Genomic DNA, 23286 nt, shown 5'->3' with positions numbered 1-23286 from the left:
GGCCAGATTATTATGATCTCTGAATGCATAATAATCTGGCAATTCAGTGTATATCCTATATAATAAAAGGCTAATATACAAATTGTCCCCTGGACCAGGAGTTTGACCAGCAGGCAGGCCATCCAACTTCTCATGTCCTCCCTCCCTGGCCAGGCTGGCCGGACCCCACCTGTGCACAAATTAATGCATCGGGCTTCATCGGGAGCTCTGTCTGTGTCTCTTTATTTCATGCTTCTGGTCCCCAGGGACCCACACAGACTGTACTCTCCGCCCAACACTTGGTCCACTGGCTCTAGGTTTACACTCTGGTCTTGGTTTATCCTCTGAGCAGTTTGTAGGGGAAACAGTGTCAGAGGGAACTTCCTGCTTCCTGAACATGAACCTACTGCACTTTTACGACTTTCTCGGGTTGTGAGATTGGATTTCCCTTCATTGTTATGACTGGTGACTATAAAGGCATATCTCACTGTAAGCCCTACTCGTGTTCTTTTATGACACTTTTCTCTCCTAGGTCTTTGTACTGATCTCCTGCAGCAGTGGGGTCCAGAGAGGAGGCCACAGGCCTGATGTTGGGTTCACTGTACCACATGTGGACATTTGAACAAGCTGCAAACCTACTTAGAAGTTTATATTTAGTTATTGAAATATTATCATGACCACAATTCACCCACAGGACACTCTCACCTGCACGGAGGCAGGGCCCTCCCTATAGATCTCCCACACAGAGCTCCCTGTATAACAGGAGGACTTGCAAATAGGGCCACCTCTCCCCATAAAAACCAATTCAGCCCCAACCCTGCAGCTCTGGGACAGGAGCCAGGCACCAGGACCCACCAGGTGTTCCCATTCCCTGGTCAGGACTGAACACAGACCACTTACCATGGGGTTGGGGCTCAGGTTGGTGTTCCTTATTGCTATTTTGAGGGGTAATGTATGGAGAAGAAGAAACATTGAGTATGTGAGTGGACATGAGGGAGAGGAACAGTGGAAGTATGAGAGTTTCCTAATGAGGACATTTTTGTGTTTGCAGGTGTCTAGTGTGAGGTGCAGCTGGTGGAGTCTGGGGGAGGCGTGGTGTAGCCAGGGGGTCTCTGAGACTCTCCTGTGCAGCCTCTGGATTCACCTTCAGTAGCTACAACATTGAGTTGGTCCTGCAGGCTCCAGGGAAGGGGCTGGAGTGGGTATTAGGCATTAATGATGGTGGTAGTAGCACATATTATACAAATTCTGTGAAGGGCCGCTTCACCATATCGAGAGACAACGCCAAGAACACGCTGTACCTGCAAATGAGCAGTCTCAGACCCCAGGACAGGGCCATGTATTACTGTGCAAAAGACACAGTGAGCGGAAGTCAGTGTGAGCCCAGACACTAACCTCCCTGTGTGACCATCAGGGGCGTGCTCAAGGTCCCTGAACACAAGGACCATCCCAGCAGCAGGTGCAGTTGTAGGTTTGGCCTGTTTCCTGTGTGGTTTCCTCCTCATGTCACAGTTTCCCTAAGGGAACCTCTGGGTGCTGATTCTGCGCTTCCCTCTGACGCCACTGAGTTAACAGATTCTGTGGTAAACAGAAACAACTTCCTCACATGGACAAACCGCAGATTCTTTTCAGACACTCCTGTGCCAAGTACCAGGTAATGATCAAATCTTCTGGCCCAGGTCACCTAGATCCAATAAGAGGCTCTTCTGCCTCCACAGTGCAGCTCAGCCCCACACAGCTTAGGGCCAAGCAAGCCAGCAGGACAGGAGCGTGATGGACAGCGGGCACCAGTCATGTGACCCCAAAGCTAGAGAAGAAAGATCCCTGGTGGTGATGGTCATTGACTTGTCATCATACTCACAGCACTGAGAGTAGCTGACACCACGCAGAGGCAGGTGACTCCCAGCAGCTTGGTCCAGACGTCCAGGACGACCACCAATACCCACACCAAGGGGCATGGGATGTGTATTGTGCACACAGTTGAACTCTCTGGAAGCACAGGAAAGGCCCTCAGGAAGGCAGAGCTGCTTTGATGGAGCCAGGAAAGGAGACTCCGTTAGGGATTTTATGTGTCGAGGGGATGGCTGGAGGGGGATTCTGTGCCCAGGGGTTGTGTGGCTTCAACCTCTTAGTGACCAATGAAGAGGAGACCAATATTTCAGGTCAGATTGTTGTGGAGGGCAGATGGAGAAGAGGCAGGAATGAGCCATACGTTGTCAGCAGTCGAATGTAAAGTAATATAATGTGTGGCTACCTATTTCCCTTAACAAAGTTAATAAATGACCAAAAGTGAGGTAAAGGGTCAATACTGTGAACAACAACGATGTCTACAGAAAATGGGTAGGAGAACTATTTCACGTAAGATGATGTTGTTGATGATGGTGATGATGACGATGACCATGGACTGAGACTGGGGTCATGATCCAATGGAATGAAGGCTCCTCATACAGACACACTGTCACCTCGGCTCCTGTAGGGAGGGGTGTCCAACCTTCCCAATAGGTATTGTGAGATTTCATAAATGTGATCCAAAAGAATGAGGCAGCTTCAGTAATCCGCAGTGAGACCATGTGAATAATGACCCCACAGGTGTCTGAGTGCTAACCCCATGGAACTGGGAAGGGGTCACCTTCTAGAACAGAGACCCTGTGAGAATGTGCATGTAGAAATCAGGGGTCCCCTTCCCACCAGTTTGCAGTGACAGGTTCCTTATTTCCCTTGATCCCTGCCTGCATGATCTTTATTAACGCTTCTACTTCAATCAACTCCTGCTCATCATTATTCAGGTATTTCCTATGATGATGCGAGCTGTCTCTATGATGCCCTGCACTTCCTTCTGGGCCTTCACTGGAGGAGGCTTTAAACCCACATGTCCAGTAACTATCTGTCCATGAACATCAGGCACGTTTCTGTCATGTGACTCAAATCAAGCCCTGCTTCCTCCCCTCCCCCAGTTCCACAGTCACGTCCAGAATTATGGGTAGTTTCCCAGCAGCGCTCCCCTCTGGTACCAGAACCTGCTCCAGTCCCTGTGGTTGCTGTAGCCAATCCACATGGACAGAGGAGGCTCAGCAATTTCTGGGGAGTTCTTTGTAAAATCACCCAAAATGGACCCATCCAAGAAAAGAGTGATGAATTAAACTTTAATAGAATAAATACATTTGCCCCACCAAATAGTTCATCAAGTAAATTTGTGACAAGCTTAGCAAGATAATACCTTTCCAAATCCTGTGCCTGATGGAGAATGTGTGCATTGCACATTAAGGATGTTGTCCTTTCCTGTGAGAAAATGTATGCTAGGAATTCTCCAATTCCCCTCACTCTGAACCCCAACATCACTGATAACACTAGACTGAGAAATCAGGTCACTTAACAGGCTGCCATGTCATTTAAAATATAAGAGATTCTCAATGGTGCACATGCATAATCACTGCTTTTATTTCTAATCTTTTCTCCAGGTTAAATCATGATTACCTCTGAAGTGATTAGCTTGGGGTCTGTGCACTATGCAATGGGCTTGCATAAGGGAAGAGTTTTCACAGTGTATTATCCTATATAATAGAGCTTAATATGCTAAGTGTCTGGTCACCAAGTTTGCCATTCAATCAAGCAATCAAAGTGTAATATGATAATGATATGCTTGGGCAGCTCAATGTTCCAAATGACGTGCAATGACCACCAGGAGGCAGACGCTCCAACTGGTAGGTTAGCTTGAGGCTGGATGAGATGGGCCAGACACACCCTGAAACCCTCACTGGGTCCCTCCCCAGCTGGCCAACCTCCGATTTCAGCCAGATCCTGTAGAGCCTGGCCGAGGGTTCCCACTGGTGCACGAATTAGTGCACTGGGCCTCTAGTAACACAATAAAAAGTTTCCAGCATCAAGAATCAAGTGTCTCCCTTTTTCTTCTGCTTTGGTTCTTGTTACTCATATCAAAGTGAATACCGACCTCAGGCCCTCTACTTATAAGGAAAAGGCTGTCCCACATGCAAATTTCTCTTCAAGCTGCAGGGTATATCCTCTCCTGGGCTGTGCAGGCTCTGTTGTAAATCTGACAAAACTCAGTGACTGACAGGACCCTCACAGGAAACTCTAATCACACATTCCTCTTGGGCAGTCCTGGGGGTGGGCACACCCCAGCCTATGACTTCTTTACTAAAAGAGTCATCTCTGCCTAATTAGACCAAGTAAACTGATGAACAAAAATAGACCTGGAGACATGGAAGCATGAACAGACTATGGAAGCTCAGAGGGAAGGCAGGGGATGGTGGGTGGTAAGAGATCAACCAATGGACTTGTCTGCATGTATGCCTCATCTGGGGACACAGACCATGGGGTGGTGAGGGCCTGGGGAGGGAATGGGAGCGAGCAGGGAGAGGATAATGGGGAGAAAAAAGTGACCTATGTAATACTTCAAACAATAAGATTGGGGGGGAAAGAGAGAGAGAGAGACATAGAGAGAGAGAGACAGAGAGAGAGAGAGAGCAAGAGCACCTCCTGTTCACTATCCTGTCACACAGTCCTCGCCTTGCTCTCTCCCACCTCCATCTCACTCCTCACCTTCCCTCCTTAACTTCAAATGCACAAACGCAGCTGCAAACGGTTATTCTCTGGAGAATTGGATGTCTTGCTCCCCCACATTTGTCGACAGTTTGGCTGGAATAAAATCTGATAAACATGCTCTCCATGTTTGAACATTTCTTACATCATCGTGTTGTCTTTTCTTCATTTACTACACACATTCACACACGTTTCTTCCCATGTGGAGAGGGAGGTGCACACAATTATAAAACCTGCTGCCTCCACATGATGGTGGTGGTGACTCTAAAGAGTTCATACCCTTTGGTGTGGGGTTGACGATCCCACCACTGAGCCCACCAGCCAGGCTCCATGTGTAAATGATGGAAACTCTCCCACTGTGAGAGGCTGGGAAACAGGGCTTTTGCACACGAACAGCAGGGAAGTTGAGGGAAATGTGTGCTTTCGGGAGGCAGCTGTGTGCTTGTGAGAGTGGCAGCAGGTTAGAGACAGAGGCTGCGGCCACAGCGTCAGCCCAGGCTCTTCTGCCTCCTCACATGCACATGTTAGAGTTTTGTGGAGGATCTGATTGAGGAAAATAACAAGGAGAATCTTTCAGCTTCAAAATAAAAGCTTCATTCAATGCAAATTCGTATTCCCAAACCCCAGAAAGCAACATGGCCCACGGTGGGTGAAGGGGAGTAAGAAGAAGCCCCATCCATGCGCCTCTGGGGGAGCACCCCTGGGTCTTCATCAAACCCCCATAGGAAGGAGGACTCTCAGTCCTGGAAGCTGCCCCCAAAGGAATGGGGTCAGGGTGACAGGTCTCAAGAAAGGAAGGAGGGAGGGCAGGTCAGGACGGGACCCCTGTGGCCAGCATCCTTGAGTCCTTTCCATATGGGGTCAGCCCCTAGGATGACAAGGTCAGGCATGCAGCCCAGGGTCACAGCTACACCTTATATGCAGACTCCATGCAAATGGGGCTCTCCTCCTACTCATAAAAAGGGGTCCTTGCCGGGCATGTTGGGGAGACACCCAGAACTCAAGTGCCTGAGACAGGACCCAGCGGCTCCACCATGGACTTGGTGCCAAGCTGCGTTTTCCTCCTGATCATTTCTCAAGGTCATTCTCAGGAGTGGGGAGCGCTGAGCCCTGTGCCTGTGCCTGTTTGTGCTTCCATGTGATTCTAAGTCCCCCTGTGTCTCTGTGTTTGCAGGTGTCCAGTGTGAGGTGCAGCTGGTGGAGTCTGGGGGAGGCGTGGTGCAGCCTGGGGCGTCTCTGAGACTCTCCTGTGCAGCCTCTGGATTCACCTTCAGTGACTAACGCATGAACTGGGTCCGCCAGGCTCCAGGGAAGGGGCTGGAGTGGGTTGCCTACACTAGTTATGGTAATGGTAATCCCACATACTACGCCGCCTCTGTGAAGGGCCGCTTCACCATCTCCAGAGACAACGCCAAGAACATGCTGTACCTGCAAATGAGCAACCTGAGAGCCGAGGACACGGCCCTGTATTACTGTGCAAGACACACAGTGAGGGGAAGTCAGTGTGAGCCCAGACACTAACCTCCCTGAGAAGGCAGCAGGGCTGGACTGCAGGGGGCGCGCCGGACACCAGGGGGCGCTCAGGACACACAGCAAAGAGAGCAGCCCCAGGAGCAGGGGCAGAGGGAGGTTGGGAGGGAAGGGCCTTCCTGTTGGGCACAGGGATTTCCTCTCAAGCTCTCAGCTGCCTCCAGAGAAGGTCTTGCTCTTTCTCTGAGGCTCTCATTTCCCGCTTTCTCACTGAGGACCCCAGAGGAGGAGGTAACACTGCTGTTGGCTGATGACATGTGGGCAGTGATGGGGACTCTTCTCACAACATAATATTGTACATAGAAAACCCGAAAGACTCGACCAAAAAACTACTAGATTTAAGAAACGAATTTGTAAATGTAGCAGGATACGAAATTAACAGCCAAAGATTGATGGAACTTTTATACAGCAGTAATGAATTCTCAGAAAGGGAAACCAGACCAACAATCCCATTTACCATTGCATCAAAAACATTACGACCCTTAACCATAAACTTAGCCAAGCAGATAAAAGGCTTGTACGCAGAAGAACATAAAATGTTGAATAAAGTGATAGAGGAAGATATAAACAAGTTGAAAACTATACAGTGATCATGGATTAGTAGAATTAACATCATTAAAATGTTCATATTACCCAAAGCACTCTACAGATTCAATGTAATCCCTTTTAAAGTTGCAACAGCATATTTCACAGATCTACAACAAATACTCCAAAAATTTATATGGAACCAAAAAAGACCCCAATTAGCCACAGCAATTTTGAGAAAAATGAACAAAGGTGGAGAGATCACAATACCAGATATCGAATTATATTCCAAAGCCATAGTAAACAAAACAGCCTAGTACTGGCACAAGAACAGGCATATACATCCATGGAACTGAACAGAGAACCCAAAAATCTAACCAAGCCATAACACTCAATTAATATTTGACAAAGGAGGCAAGAGCATACAATAGAATCAAAACAGTCTCTTCAATAAATATTGTTGGGATAAGTGGATTGATAAATGTGCAATAAAATGAAACAATAACGAACATACACCATACACAGGAGTAAACTAAAAATGGTTAAAAGACTTCAATGTAAGTAGGGAAACCATAAAAATCCTAGAAAAAGCCATACGCAGCAAAATCTCAGACATCTCTCATAGCAATGTTTTTACAGATACATCTCCCAGGACAAAGGAAACTAAGGAGAAAATAAACAAATGGGGATACATCAGAATAAAAAGTGTCTGCACAGCAAAAGAAACCATCCACAAAATAAAAAGGGAGCCCACAGTATGGGAGAACATATTTTGCAAGGATACATGTGATAAAGGGTTAATATCCAAAATGTATAAGAAATCCATACAACTTACCCAAAGGAAGACAAGCAATCCAATTACAAAATGGGCAAAGGACCTAAATACACACTTCTCCAAAGGGAACATACAGATGGCCAAGAGACATAGGAAAAATACTCAGAGTCACTGACCAACAGAGAGATGAAAATTAAAGGACAAGGAGGTATCAGCTCACACCTGTCAGAATGGCTACCATCAACACATCAACAAATGACAAGTGCTGGCCAGGGTGTGGAGCAAAGGGAACCCTCCTACTCTGCTGGTGGGATTGCAGGCTGTTGCAGCCACTAAAGAAGACAGTATGGAGTTTCCTCAAAAAATCAAAGATGGAACTGCCATTGGACCCAGTGATCCCACTTCTAGGAATATATACTAAGGTACCCCAAACACCAATCAGAAACAATGTATGCAACCCTATTTTCAAAGCAGCACAATTGGCAATAGCTAAAATCTAGAAACAGCCCAAGAGCCCAGGTGTAGCTGAGTGGATAAAAGAGCTGTGGTACATTTATGCCATGGAATACTATGCAGCAGTAAAAGAGAAGGATCTCTTACCCTTTGGGACAGCATGGAGGGACCTGGACAGTATCATGGTAAGTGAAATAAGCCAGTCAGAGAAAGACAAGTATCACATGATCTCACTCATATGTGGAACCTAAAGAACAAAATAAACTGATGGAGAGAATGGATCCAGAGACCTGGAAGCATGGAGCAGACTGGGGAATCTCAGAATGAAATCATGGTAGGGTGGGTGGGTGGGAACAGTTCAACCAACAAGCTCGTATGCATATAGGCATAATCCAGGGACAAAGACAACAGATGGTGAAGAACTGGAGCAATCGGGGCAAGCTAGAAGGTGTCAATGGGGGATACAAGGGCACAGGAGTAATACCTTCAACAATAAAGGTGCAATTTAAAGAAAAAAGAATTAGGACTTGGACCCTCAGATACCCACTGAACATGGTCCCTGTGTCACCATCTTCTCTCAGGTGGGGTCAAGACCTCAGCTATGAAATACTCTGCCTCATGAATATGCAAAAGAGAGGAGGCAGACCAGGTTAAATATGGGTAAGTCTGTGCCCTGAGGGCATCACCCACAGCCACACCCTACCCTACAGAAGTGCTCTCAGCACAGCCCTCACCATGGACTGCAGCTGGAGAACCCTCCTCCTGGTGGCCATGGCGACAGGTAAGGGGAACCCGTCCTGGTTAAGGAGGGTCCAGGGAGAGTCCAGGGGAATTCCACTGACTCCTGTCTCCTCCCACAGGTGTCCACTCCCAGCTGCAGCTGGTGCAGTCTGGGGCTGAGGTGAGGCAGCCTGGGGCCTCCATGAAAGTCTCCTGCAAGGCTTCTGGATACACCTTCACCAGCTACTACATGCACTGGGTGCGACAGGCCCCAGGACAGGGGCTTGAGTGAGTGGGGAGGATTTACCCTAGCGATGGAGACACAAACTACGCACAGAAATTCTAAGGCAGTCTCCATTACTGGAGACAAGTCCACTAGAACAGCTTACATGGAGCTCAGCAGCCTGAGAGCCGAGGACACGGCTGTATATTATTGTGCCAGAGACACAGTGAAGGGAAGTCAGTGTGACCCCAGACACTAATCTCCCTGAGGAGACAGCAGGGCTGGGCTGCAGGAGGCGCTCAGGACACCAGGCGGCGGGCATGGCCCACAGCACAGAGAGCAGACCCAGGAGCAGGGGCAGAGGGAGGTGGGGATGGAAGGCCCTTCCTGTTGGGCACAGGGATTTCCTCTCAAGCTCTCATCTGCCTCCATGGAGGGCTCTTGCTCTTTCTCTGAGGCTCTAATTTCCCGCTTTCTCACTAGAGACCCCAGGGAAGAGGGAACACTGCTGCTGGCAGATGAAATATGGGCAGTGATGGGGACTCTCCTCACAGCATGATACTGTACATAGTACACCCAAAGGACTCAACCAAAAAAGTACTAGATTTTAGAAATGAGTTTGGAAATGTAGCAGGATACGAAATTAACAGCCAAAAATCAATGGTATTTTTATACACCAAATATGAATTCTCAGAAAGGGAAACCAAAGCAGCAATCCCATTTACCATTGCATCAAAAAATTATGATACTTAAGAATAAACTTAACCCAGCAGGTAAAAGACTTGTACTCAGAAAAATACAGGATGTTGAATAAAGTGATAGAAGAAGACATAAACAAGTGGAAAAATATACCGTGGTCATGGATTGGTAGAATTAATATCATTAAAATGTCCATATTACTCAAAGCACTCTACAGATTAAATGTATTCCCTATTAAAATAGCAATAGCATAGAGCAACAAAGATGGTAGGATAGGTAAACACCTGGGCTTGCTGCCTCTCACAACCACATTGAAACTCCAACTAAAAGACAAAACAAATATCATCCAGATCCATGGGAAAACTGGTTGAGTGGAAGTTCTACAACCAGAAGGAAAGAAAACAAGCACATTGAGACTGGTAGGAGATGCTTAGGTAAGGAAGTGCGGAGGTACGAAGGCAAGAGTGAAATGGGCTGGCAACTGTGTGCGCTGTTGTTTTTTAATCAGGAGGGAGAAACAATCTCCTGATTTCTCTGAACTCCAGTTCCATGTGAGACTCTGTGGACCCAGACTCATACGGGGAGAAACCAGACTGTCAGGTATCAAGCAGGAATGCAAGGGCAGCTTTCTCTTCAAGGTGCTCGCAGTGATCATTGTTTCTGCATGGTGCCGTGGGACACAGAGACCCAGGGACCTATCTGGGGTAGAATGGACTGGCAGCCATTGCTGTTTGCACTGCCCTGGTGATTACCTGAAACCCCACCCCACCCAATCTACAACCCCACCCAAGCCATGCACAGTGGCTTTTGCATATGAATGACCTGTTCTTTTGCAACCTAAAACCTAACAAACTGCAGCTGGGTCAGAGAGCTCCAAAGCTTCCAAAAGAAGGGCCAAGGCCCTACAGCAGCAGCCTGCATTGCTTCACAGCTGGGCCTCATCTGGGAACCTCCAAACCCCAAACAAAGAGGAGGAATCTGCAGATCTCTCTGTAGCTCCTGCTGGCTGGCCTCAGGCAGTGGCTGACTTTGCACCTCCTTGGAGATCCAAGAGCCAGTGTACCCAGTGGTCAGTGTGAGAACATACCAGATTACAATTCTACACATCCATAAGCAACACACTCAAGGAGCAGACTCAGTGAGCACCAAAGCCCCACTGAAGCAAGTCCTTCCCCATAAGGGTGTCTCCAGCACAGCAGTTCTCCCATTGTAAACACAGCTGGTCCTCACAACCAATTGGCCTGGAGATCAATTCCTCCGAGTGATACCAACAGCAATCAAGGCATAACTACAACAAGACTGCGCACACAGCCCACAAAGGGGTGTACCAAGAGTGTCCACCTCAGGTAATCGGGGAGGCTGAGCCACTGGGCCCTATAGGACACCTAGCACACAGCCACTCTATCAACACAGGGAAGAGCTAAAATGCAGAGACAAAGAAACAGGTCACAAATCAAAGAAATGGAGAAAAGCACACTACGGGATATAGAGTTCAGAACCACGGTTATAAGGTTACTCAAGAATCTTCTAGAAGCCTCTGAGAAATTTATTGACACCCTCAAGGATAGGAAAAAGAACCAATCAGAAATGAAGCATACACTGACTGAAAGAAAGAATAATATACAGAGGTCCAACAGTAGACTAGAGGATCCCAAGAATCAAGTCAAAGATTTGAAATATGAAGAAGCAAAAAATATCCAACTGGAAAAGCAAAAAGGAAAAAGAATCCAAAAATATGAAGAGACATAGGAAAAATGTTTAGAGTCACCGACCCTCAGTCACCCTTGTGAGCCCACGAGCAGTGCCCACGGGTGATGTCAGGCCATGGGAGCCCCACCTGTGTCAGGTGGAGACACAGCTGAGAAATGAGCTCAGAGCACCTCCCACAGCTCACACCTGGGCTGAGGGACCTCCAGGGCCTGTGAGCTACAGAGCATCCTGGTGGACAAGCCCATGGCCACTGATGTCAGAGGGCAGTCAGGGAAAGGCTGGGGCCTGGTCACCTATGATGTTACCAACGACCTGCTGACCAGAGCCCAGGTGCACAGGGAACTCTGTGAATCCTAAAAGTGCAGGAACAGCCCAGGCAGCATGGCTCAGTGGTTGAGCATCAACCTATGCACCAGGAAGTCATAGTTCAATTCACAGTCAGGGCACATGCCCAGGTTACTAACAACATCTCCAGTGTGGGGTATTCAGGAGGCAGCCAGACAATGATTCTCTCTCATCATTGATGTTTCTTTGTCTCTCTCTCTCTCCCTTCCTCTCTAATATCAATTAAGAAATATTTAAACAAATCCTATATAATAAAGAGCTAATATGCAAATGGTCATCATTCCCTCAAGCCATCACACAGTAATGGCTCAGACACTCAACACTGGGGAGAGAGGAATGGGACCAGCCAGGCTGCAGCCCAGGAGAAGGACAAACTGCCCTCCCTTCCATTCAGGGTGCCAGCGGCTGCGCCTGCGCCTGCGCCTGCAGCCAGGGAGAGGGACAAGCCACATGCCTCATGGTCCCATCGCCTGCCGCTGCGGCCAGCGAGGGTAAAGCCGACCTGGGTCCTGGTCCCTGTGGCTGGCCAGAGAGAGGGAAGCCAAGGTCCCGGGTGCCTGCAACCAGCCAGAGGAGGGAATACTGGGTCCCAGGTGCAAGGCAAGGCAGAGGCAGTGAGGGGCGATCTGGCAGGCAGGCAGAGGTCGTTAGGAAATAAATGGTAAGAAGTCACCCCAGAGCCTGCCCATTGTTGTTCATTGGTTCCACTTCGACCTATGAACCAAGAGGTCAGCATTAGAATCCTGGTCAGGGCACTTGCCGGGGCTACTGCCTGGACCCCCAGTGGGGGGCATGCAGGAGGTAACTGATTGATGATTCTCTCTCATCACTGATGTTTCCATCCCTCTACCCTCCTTTCCTCTCTGAAATCAATAAAAATATATTTTAAAATAAGAATAAAAAATGAAAAGGAAGAGAGAAGGAAGGCTTCATGGTGTTTGACCTGCCCATGCCTCACCCTCCCCAGCGTGATCTCACTTTCCAAGTGGTGGTGGCCGCCTTCCCTGAGGAACAAGGGACCACAGTCCCAGATCCCTGTGTCCGTCTGTCCTCACCTGGGGCTGTGGGAGGATGGACACAGGTGGCCGCTCTCCTCCGGGAAGGGAGGTGCTCACCTGCCCCAAGGACGACGTGGTGCCTCAACTCTCTACCCAGGGTTTTGTTCCAAGAGACAACATATTCCTTTTTTATCTTTTTTCATCCTCACCCAAGGATATTTTTCCATTGCTTTTCAGAGGAAGAAAGGAAGGGAGGGAGGGGAAGAGAGAAACATTGATGAGAGAGAAACACATCAACTGGGTGCCTGGTGCACGTGCCTTCACCAGGGCATGGGCCAGGGAGGGGCCTGATACCCATGTACGTGCCCTTGTCCAGAATCTAACACAAGATCCTTAAGTTCCCAAGGGTATGCTCTATCCACTGAACTAACCAGAGCTAGGACTCTATTTTTAAATTTTAATTAATTAATAACTTAATTAATTATATTTAATAATTTTTTATTGTTGAAAGTATTGCATATGTCCACATTTCCCCCCCTTTGATCCCAACCAGCCAGTCAGCCACCACCACCCATCAGGGCTCCATGTGTAAATGATGGAAACTCTCCCACTTTGAAAGGTGGGAAATAGGACTAGTGCACAGAAACAGCAGGGAAGTTGAGGGAAATGTGTGCTTTCGGGAGGCAGCTGTGTGCTTATGAGAGTGGCAGCAGGTTAGAGACGGAGCTGCAGCCACAGTGTCCAGCCCAGCCTCTCCTGCCTCCTCACATGCATATGTTAGAGTTTTGTGGAGGATCTGATTGGGGAAAATCACAAGGAGAATCTTTCATTCTCAAAATAAAAGCATCATTCAATGCAAATTCTTATTCCCAAACCCCAGAAAGGCAACATAGCCCACGGCCGGTGAAGGGGAGCGAGAGGAAGCCCCATCCACGCGCCTCTGGGGAGCACCCATGGGTCCTCATCAAACCCCCGAGGAAGGAAGACTCTAAATCCTGGAAGCTGCCCCCAAAGGAATGTGGTCAGGGTGACAGGTCTCAGAAAAGGAGGGAGAGAGGGCGGTCAAGACGGGACCCCCTGTGGCCAGCATCCTTCAGTCCTGTCCATCTGGGGTCACCCCTAGGATGACAAGGTCAGGCATGCAACCCAGGATCACAGCTGCACCTTATATGCAGACTCTATGCAAATGGGGCTCTCCTCCTACTCATAAAAGGGGGCCCTGGCCTGGCATGTTGGGGAGACACCCAGAACCCAAGCGCCTGAGACAGGACCCAGCGGCTCCACCATGGACTTGGTGCCAAGCTGCGTTTTCCTCCTGATCATTTCTCAAGGTCATTCTCAGGAGTGGGGAGCGCTGAGCCCTGTGCCTGTGCCTGTTTGTGCTTCCATGTGATTCTAAGTCCCCCTGTGTCTCTGTGTTTGCAGGTGTCCAGTGTGAGGTGCAGCTGGTGGAGTCTGGGGGAGGCGTGGTGCAGCCTGGGGGGTCTCTGAGACTCTCCTGTGCAGCCTCTGGATTCACCTTCAGTGACTATGACATGAACTGGGTCCGCCAGGCTCCAGGGAAGGGGCTGGAGTGGGTCGCATACATTATTAGTCCTAGTGGTAGTAGCACATACTACGCCAACTCTGTGAAGGGCCGCTTCACCATCTCCAGAGACAACGCCAAGAACACACTGTATCTGCAAATGAGCAACCTGAGAGCCGAGGACACGGCCATGTATTACTGTGCAAGAGACACAGTGATTGGAAGTCTGTGTGAGCCCAGACACTAACCTCCCTGTGGAGACAGCAGGGATGGGCTGCAGGGGGCGCCCCGGACTCCAGGGGGCGCTCAGGACCAGCACAGGGCCCTGACCAGGAGCAGGTGGAGAGTTAAATATACCATTTCCTGTTTGGTTTGAATTAGTTTTGCTCACAGACTCAGCCATCAAGCTCACATAAAGCCCTCTCCTAGGTCTAGTTTTAGGGGTTGTGTTTGTGAACAAAAAGGGGGCTCTGTCCTAAATCTGACAAAACTCAGTGACTGACAGGACCCTCACAGGAGGCTCTGATCACACATTCCTACCTGGGCAGTCCTGGGGGTGGGCACGCCCCAGGCCGATGACTTCTTTACTAAAAGGCTCCTCTTTGCCTGAAGCACCCCGTCCATGGTTCCTGTGCATCTGGGTTAACACACCTGTGACATCAGCATGACCACCCTCCGGAGAGCACCTCCTGGTCACTGTCCTGGCACCCAGTCCCTGCCTTGCTCTCTCCCACCTCCATGTCACTCCTCACCTTCCCTCCTTAACTTCAAACGCACAAACGCAGCTGCAAACGGTTATTCTCCTGAGCACTGGAGGTCTTGCTCCCTAACAATTCTCATCCGTTTGGCTCCAATAAAATCTTATAAACATTCCCTACATGTTTGGACATTTCTTACATCAACATGTTGTCTTTTCTTCATTTACAATGTACGTTCATACAGGTTTATTCCCCGTGTGGAGAGGGAAGTGCACACAATTATAAACACCTGCTACCTGGACGGGATGAGTTCAAATGAGTTCACAGGTGCTGGAGATTAGAAAAGTTTGCTGTTGGTTGTCATGGACATAAGTGTCCCGTCTTTTTCCAGCCCAGCAGGTGTGATAAGGTGGTTCAGCATCGACCTATGAACCAGGAGGTCACGGTTTTATTCCTTGGTCAGGGCTCATGCTGGTATTGCAGTCTCCATCCCCAAGGAGTGGAGGGCACGAGGCAGCCAATCAGTGATTCTCATCATTGATGTCTCCATCGCTCCACTGGCCTCCTCTCTGGAGTCAAGGAAAGTGTATAAAGAAGGAGAAGAAAAGAAAGGAGGCTTCCCCAGCTGTGCTGTCTTCCCTGTGACACTCTGGCAGGTTCCTCTGCTGGTAGAATCAGCATAAAATCCACAACATAAACGAGCCACTTTGAAGTCCTTGACATGAGAGCCTCTAAGCCTGTGGGGAATATTTTTAAGAGTTTATCTGAGCCAAACTTGATCACTGGAAATGTGATCCCAGCTTCTTCTGTCCCCGGGATCAGGAGTCACCAAGTCCAAGAATGAAATCGGGGACCAGAAGGTTTAAGCAAAAGCATGGAGCGTTTATTACAAGCAGATTCAGGATCCCAGCACGGGGAGGGGCCCCTGATGGGCTGTCCCTGAAGCCTGTGGTCTCAGGTGTATGTGTGCCACCATCCTGCTCCGTGTCCACCCGTGTGCCCACCTGATTGGCCCTCATTGATCCTGCCCAGCAAGGGGCCTGCACGTCCCTGTTCCCTGTGTGCGTTCACCTTACTGTCCCAGGCCCTCCCTCGTTTCCCAGGCCTCCCGCTCTGAGTCCAGAAACATTCTGCTATTTCTGCCTGGTTGGTCCCTGTGGTTAGGCTGCTCAGACTGCCGAGTCTGCCCCTGCCTACCATCCACCTGCCTTGGTTTCCCATGGACCCTGCCCTGTCTGCCTGCCCGTAAAGCTAACTCCCCTCAAATCCACCCCTTCTGGACGTGTGTCTGGGGTCCTCCAGGAACAGGAAGCTCATCTCCTAAAACACAGGCTCTCCTTACAAACACCAGAGTTACTGCTCAGCCCGGGCCCCTCCTCCCGCCTCTGCTGGCCTGGGATGGGCACTGCCCCCTCTGTTCTCTCTGTTGTTGGTAGATTTCCAGGGCGGTTGCTCTTCTCCCTTCTCATTCTCTGTTTGTTCAAAAGGAGTCACTGAGCAGAAGGGGCAGACGCAAAATGGTGGTGTAGGCAGCTCCAAACTCTTGTTCCTCCACAAAATCATCAAAAAACTAATGGAAACTCTCAGAACTGGCATCTGTCGGGCTCTCAAACACAATCAGAGACCTGCAGCAACTGAGTGAACCCCGAGTCAAGTACATGCTACTCAGAGAGGGAAGGAGCCCGGCTGGTGTGGCTCAGGGGCTGAGCATCAGCCCAGGAACCACCAGGTTATGGGTTTGATTCCCATTCAGGGCACAGGCCCTGGGTTGCAGGATCAATCCCCAATAGGAGGCATGAAGGAGGCAGCTGAACATTGATTCTCTCACATCACTGATGTTTCCATCTCTCTCCCCTCCTTTCCTCTCTGAAATCAATAAAAATATATTTTAAAATAAGAATTAAAAATGAAAAGGAAGAGAGAATGAAGGTGTTCCGATTATGCCCCAATTAATTGCTTATCTGTCTAGACTTAGTGGGACAAATGCAGGTGACCAGGAGTCAGTAATAATGGCCTATCCCCTGGTACTTCAATGACTAGACAGCTGAGCTGAACCAGAACACATGACACACAAGACAGAATGAGTATGCAACCACACAGGGTTTACTTACCTATTCCTAGTGGGTCCTGGGCTCCAGCAAAGGCCACCCGGCGATGCACACTGAAGGACGGATGACGAAGACAGAGACAGGCAGGCGGCCGCAGTTGGTTCAGGCTCACACAGCAGAGCAATCAGGGGCTTGTCTCTCAGAGCGACGTGGAGTCCTCCTCTTATCGGGCAGGACACCTCAACTAAAGACGGTCTCGGGGTTATATAGACCGTGGTAAACAACTTGTGTCCTTATCAGTGTGGGCCAGACGGTGTGCCTTATGCTGGGAGCAGGGCGTTTATACTTTAAGGGCTCAGAGCTTTTACATCAAGATAGTGGGGTGTTCATTAATTTAGGAAGTTACAGAGTATTGGGGGTTTCCATACAGCAAACATTTCACACAATAATTATTTCATACATTAGAGGGGTTACATTATTATAACAGAAGGCTTCGTGGTGTTTGACCTGCCCTTGCCTCCCCTCCCCAGCGTGATCGCACTTTCCAAGTGGTGGTGGCCGCCTTCCCTGAGGAACAAGGGACCACAGTCCCAGATCCCTGTGTCCCTCTGTCCTCACCTGGGGCTGTGGGAGGATGGACACAGGTGGCCGCTCTCCTCCAGGAAGGGAGGTGCTCACCTGCCCCCAAGGACGATGTGGTGCCTCAACTCTCTACCCAGGGTTTTGTTCCAAGAGCCCACATATTCCTTTTTAAAATCATTTTTGTAATAAATTAATTTTATTATTTATTTAATTTTTATTATTAATTTGTTTGTCAATCCTCACCGAGGATACTTTTTCATTAATTTTTAAGGCGAGTGAAAGAGAGAGTGACAGACAGAGACGAACATGGATATGAGAGAAACACGTGGATTGATTGCCTCCTGCACCAGTCCCGACCAGGGGAGGAGCCTGCAACCAAGGTAAGTGGTGCCCTTGACCAGTATCCAACCTGGAACCCTTCAGTCCACAGGCCCACACTCCATCCACTGAACCAAACCAGCTGGAACTCCTTTTTTAAATGATAGAAATTCCCTCAATTTGAGAGGCTGGGAAACAGGGCTTTTCCACATGAACAGCAGGGAGGTTGAGGGAAATGTGTGCTTTCGGGAGGCAGCTGTGTGCTTGTGAGAGAGGCAGCAGGTTAGAGACGGAGGCTGCAGCCACAGCATCCAGCCCAGCCTCTCCTACCCCCTCACATGCATATGTTAGAGTTTTGTGAAGGATCTGATTGAGGAAAATCACAAGGAGAATCTTTTGGTCTCAAAATAAAAGCATCATTCAATGCAAATTCTTATTCCCAAACCCCAGAAAGGCGACATGGCCCATGGCGGGTGAAGGAGAGTGAGAGGAAGCCCCATCCATGCGCCTCTGGGGGAGCACCCTGGGTCCTCATCAAAACCCCGAGGAAGGAGGACTCTCAATCCTGGAAGTAGCCCCCAAAGGAATGGGGTCAGGGAGACGGGTCTCAGGAAAGGAGGGAGGGAGGGCGGGTCAGGAAGGGACCCCCTGTGGCCAGCATCCTTGAGGCCTTTCCCGTCTGGTGTCACCCCTAGGATGACAACGTCAGGCATGCAGCCCAGGGTCACAGCTGCACCTTATATGCAGACTGCATGCAAATGGGGCTCTCCTCCTGCTCATAAAAGGGGTCCTTGCCCGACATGTTGGGGAGACACCCAGAACCCAAGCACCTGAGACAGGACCCAGCGGCTCCACCATGGACTTGGTGCCAAGCTGCGTTTTCCTCCTGATCATTACTCAAGGTCATTGTCAGGAGTGGGGAGCGCTGAGCCCTGTGCCTGTGCCTGTTTGTGCTTCCATGTGATTCTAAGTCCCCCTGTGTCTCTGTGTTTGCAGGTGTCCAGTGTGAGGTGCAGCTGGTGGAGTCTGGGGGAGGCGTGGTGCAGCCTGGGGGGTCTCTGAGACTCTCCTGTGCAGCCTCTGGATTCACCTTCAGTGACTATCGCATGCACTGGGTCCGCCAGGCTCCAGGGAAGGGGCTGGAGTGGGTTGCATACCAGTACATTAGTAGTAGTGGTACAAATTACATAAACTACGCCGCCTCTGTGAAGGGCCGCTTCACCATCTCCAGAGACAACGCCAAGAACACGCTGTACCTGCAAATGAGCAGCCTGAGAGCCGAGGACACAGCCGTGTATTACTGTGCGAGACACAGTGAGGGGAAGTCAGTGTGAGCCCAGACACTAACCTCCCTGAGGAGGCAGCTGGGCTGGGTTGCAAGAAGCATCTAGGAAACCAGGGGGCGCTCAGGACCAGCAAACCCAGGTCCCAGCTCAGAGGCTGTCCCTGGAGGGGTTGTGAGGGCTTCCTATTGTGGTCAATGCTTTCTTCCCTCCTCATGTCCCCGGGGCAGGTCCTGCTTCCTTCTTTGTGTCTCTAATTAGATTCTCTGCAGGAAAAAAGCAGGAAGTGGCTGTGTTTCCGATCTGGTTGACTTCTCCTCTGAGCCCTTCCTGTCACCAGGTCCCTGATGGTAGCTCTCTGGGTTGACAAGGAAAACATTGTAGGGGTTCCCGTCCCCTCACTGAGAGCAAAGTCCCCCACCCTCCACGCAGTGCTGAGCGGGGAACACGCAGTCCAGGCCCCAAACCTCACCTGAGGGTGTCAGCCCCTCGCTCTGCCCCAGGAGGAGCGCTTTGGGGGCAGTTAGCCGCTTGCCTCTCACTGACATGGCTGCACATGGAGGTGTAGGTCGGACCCTGCAGGTGCTGCCTCTCTGTGAGCCTGGAAGCACCCACCTCTCCGTGTGCCCCAGATGGAGGCAGGAAGCCCTGTTGGGCCCTGATCCCCGTGGGTCTCAGAACCTGGTCCCAGGGGACGTGTCCCAACACCTGTCCCGCTTCCCCTGGAGAACCACCTGCATCCTGAGAACCTGCTGAAGGAGACCTGGTCCCACCCACCTCTGCTGTGCCTCCAGCTCCGCAGACCCCACCCCATCCTCACCCTCTGTCCTCTGCCGCCCACACTCTCACCCCACGGGGCCTGCACAGGACGTCCCGTGTGGATGCGTCTGCCCTCTCCTTCCTGCCCTGGTAGGTTTTACCTTAAATGCAGCCCCACGTCATCCCCTCATGCCCATCTCCTGTGCCAGGCCCTCCCTGAGACGCCAGGGCCAGGGCCACTCAGCCGCCCTGCTGAGCCCACAGGCAGTGCCCACGTGTGATGTCTGGTCGTCAGGATCCCTCCTGTTTCAGGTGGAGACACAGGTGAGCACTGAGCTCAGAGCACCTCCAACAGCTCTCACCTGGGCTGAGGGAACCTCCAGGGGCCCGTGAGCCACAGAGCATCATGGTGGACAAGCCCGTGGCCACTGAGGTCAGAGGGCAGTCAGGGAATGGCTGGTGCCTGGTCACCTATGATGTTGCCAATGTCCTGCTGACCAGAGCCCAGGTGCACAGGGAGCTCTGTGAATCCTAAAAGTGCAGGGACAGCCCAGGCAGCATGGCTCAGTGGTTGAGCATCAACCTATGTACCAGGAGATCATGGTTCAATTCCCAGTCGGGGCACATGCCCAGGTTGCCAACAACATCTCCAGTGTGGGGCGTGCAGGAGGCAGCCAATCAATTATTCTCTCTTATCATTGATGTTTCTATGTCTCTCTCCCTCTCCCTTCCTCTAATATCAATTAAGAAATATTTAATCAAATTCTATATAATAAACAGCTAATATGCAAATGGTCATCATGCCCTCACGCCATCACATGGTAATGGCTCAGACACTCAACACTGGGGAGAGAGGAATGGGACCAGCCAGGCACAAATGAGCACGTGAGAGAGGAATGGGGACCAGCCAGGCTGTGGCCCGTGAGAGGGACAAGCCGCCCGCCCCATGGTCCTGGGTGCCACCAGCTGGTGCTACAGCCCAGGAGTGAGACAAGCAGCCTGCCCTTCAGTTCCAGGTGCCAGTGGCTGCGCCTGCACCTGTGGCCTGGAGAGGGACAAGCCACATGCCCCATGGTCCCATCGCCTGCAGCTGTGGCCGGCCCGGGTAGAGCCGGCCCAGGTCCTGGTGCCTGCAACCAGCCAGAGGAGGGAATACTGGGTCCCAGGTGCAGGGCAAGGCAGAGGTGGTTAGGGGCGATCAGGCTGGTAGGGGAGCAATTAGGGCCAATCAGGCAGGCAGGCAGAGTCGTTAGGGGGGATCAGTCAGGCAGAGGTGGTTAGGGGCAATCAGTAGGCAGAGGTAGTTAGGGGTGATCAGGCAGGCATGCATGTAAGTGGTTAGGAGCCAGCGATCCCAGATTGCAAGAGGCAGTCGGACATCCCCCGAGGGGTCCCGGATTGGAGATGGTGCAGGCTGGGCTGAGGAACCCCCCAACCTTGCACACATTTCATTAATCGGGCCTCTAGTAATTACATAAATGAAAACATTGCCCGTTTGATTCACAGTATGGGCATGTATAGAAGGCAACTGATCACTATGTCTCTCTCACATCAATGTTTCTCTCTGTCCTTCTCTCTCTCTCTTTTCCTTTTCCCTCTAAAAATCAATGAACATATCTTCAGGTGAGGATAAAGAAAACAGTGTCTGTATCTATACATATGTGTACATCTACAAATACATATACATCTACATCTTTATATCTGTTTGTCTCTACATCTATATCTATATCTAGAACTATATCTACATATCTATCTATATCTAGACCTATATTTATATCTATATCTATTGGGGCAGAGTTACATTGATGTTATCCCTAAGGAGTCACTGATTGTGCCCACATTCCACTTCCTGACCACCTGATGCAGCACAGCCCCTGGTGTGGAAGAAGAGGCCCCTGGGCACGGTGACCAGGACCCCAAGGAGGGCCTGGTTCTCTGAGGGCACAGTCAGCACCTCCTTCCAGGAGAAGCCCCAGAGACCGGGACCTCCCTCACCTCTTGCCCTTTGTATGTGCAGACACCTCCCCTATGCAAATGCCCACCCGGCCACCAGACACACACACAGTTGGCGTCCACTTAAATGCAGGGCCTCCTCACCCTGGAGAATACTTTCTGGGGGACAAGGACCTCACCTGCAGGACATGAATCCCCTGTGGCTCTTCCTCTTCCTGCTGTCAGCTCCCAGATGTGAGTGACTCGGGGCTTAGACGTGAGGAGATGGGGACCCTGCATCTGAGCCCAGGACTCATTGTGTTCTCTCTGTCCCAGGTGTCCTGTCCGAGGTGCAGCTGCAGGAGTCGGGCCCAGGACTGGTGAAGCCCTCGCAGACCCTCTCCCTCACCTGCACTGTCTCTGGATTCTCCATCACAACCAGTGGTTACTACTGGAGCTGGATCCGCCAGCCCCCAGGGAAGGGGCTGGAGTGGATAGGGTACATGTATAGTAGTGGGAGCGCTTACTACAGCCCCTCCCTTAAGAGCCGAACATCCATCTCCAAAGACACTTCCAAGAACCAGTTCTCCCTGCAGCTGAGCTCCGTAACCACCGAGGACACGGCTGTGTATTACTGTGCGAGACACAGTGAGGGGAAGTCATTGTAAGCCCAGACACTAACCTCCCTGAGGAGACAGCAGGGCTGGGCTTCAGGGGGCGCCTTGAACACCAGGGGCGCTCAGGGCACGCAGCCCCAGGAGCAGGGGCAGAGGGAGGTGGGCAGGAAGGGCCTTCCTGTTGGGCACAGGGATTTCCTCTCAAGCTCTCAGCTGCCTCCAGGGAAGGCTCTTCCTTCTCATGTTCTCACTGCAGACAACAGTGAAGAAGGGCATTGTGTTTGCAGGTGACATGGTATCAGTGACGGGGACTCTCCTTCACCAAGTCTCCTTCACAAATTCTAAAAGTGGCTTTTTTCACTCTTTTCAGTGTGTTGAGATGAGTGTGAACTTCGCAGGTGGTTCGTTGGGATTGGGCTGTGTGAACAGCTCTGCATCCCTCCCTCGGGGGGCACAGCTCCCTCCGTGTCTGACTCTCCCTGTGCCCTCCCCCTCCTGGTTCCAGGGAGATCACAGGCCCTCCCTCTGCTGAAAGGCCTGAGCACACTCAGGGCTGCGGACCTCACCCATCCTCTCTGGGTTCACATTGACCCCTGAAGAGCTGTCAGCTCAGTGCACCAAACACAGGGAGCCCCACATCCATCCACACGAGGGCCCTGCTGTCCATCAGGAAGCAGTGCTGACCCCACGTCGGGGACAGGTGACCCTGAGGGCTGGGATGTGCCTCATTGACTCCTCCTCCACCTTTCCTCCTGGAGCCAAGGTTTTCTAGCTTCACTGGGGGTGAGATGTGCATCGGGAGCATGTTGGTAGCCGACGAGTATCCATGGGACCCCCTGCGTCCATACTGTCCTCTTACTACTTGTCCAGGAGACACAGAGTCACACACACACACACACACACACACACACACATACACAGTCACACACAGGTTCACACACACAATCACACACACACAGTCACACACACAGTTACACACACAGTCACACACACACACAGTCACACTC

General features: G+C 50.7%; 1 long non-coding RNA gene across 1 annotated transcript in view; it reads right to left on the bottom strand.

The window, feature by feature from the left end:
• LOC307097879 overlaps positions 1–16996 on the bottom strand; it is a 431535-nt gene extending 414539 nt beyond the window's left edge. The window contains exon 1 of the long non-coding RNA XR_013813386.1: positions 16852–16996. This is a non-coding gene — a long non-coding RNA (uncharacterized lncRNA). The remainder of the gene's footprint in view (positions 1–16851) is intronic.
• Positions 16997–23286: the final 6290 nt, after the last annotated feature.

This window comes from Cnephaeus nilssonii, assembly GCF_951640355.1.
Source record: "Cnephaeus nilssonii genome assembly, chromosome: 4".
NCBI classification, from domain to species: domain Eukaryota; kingdom Metazoa; phylum Chordata; class Mammalia; order Chiroptera; family Vespertilionidae; genus Cnephaeus; species Cnephaeus nilssonii.
The sequence above is the reverse complement of the archived record's forward strand: the minus strand, read 5'-3'. Positions and strand labels throughout refer to the sequence as shown.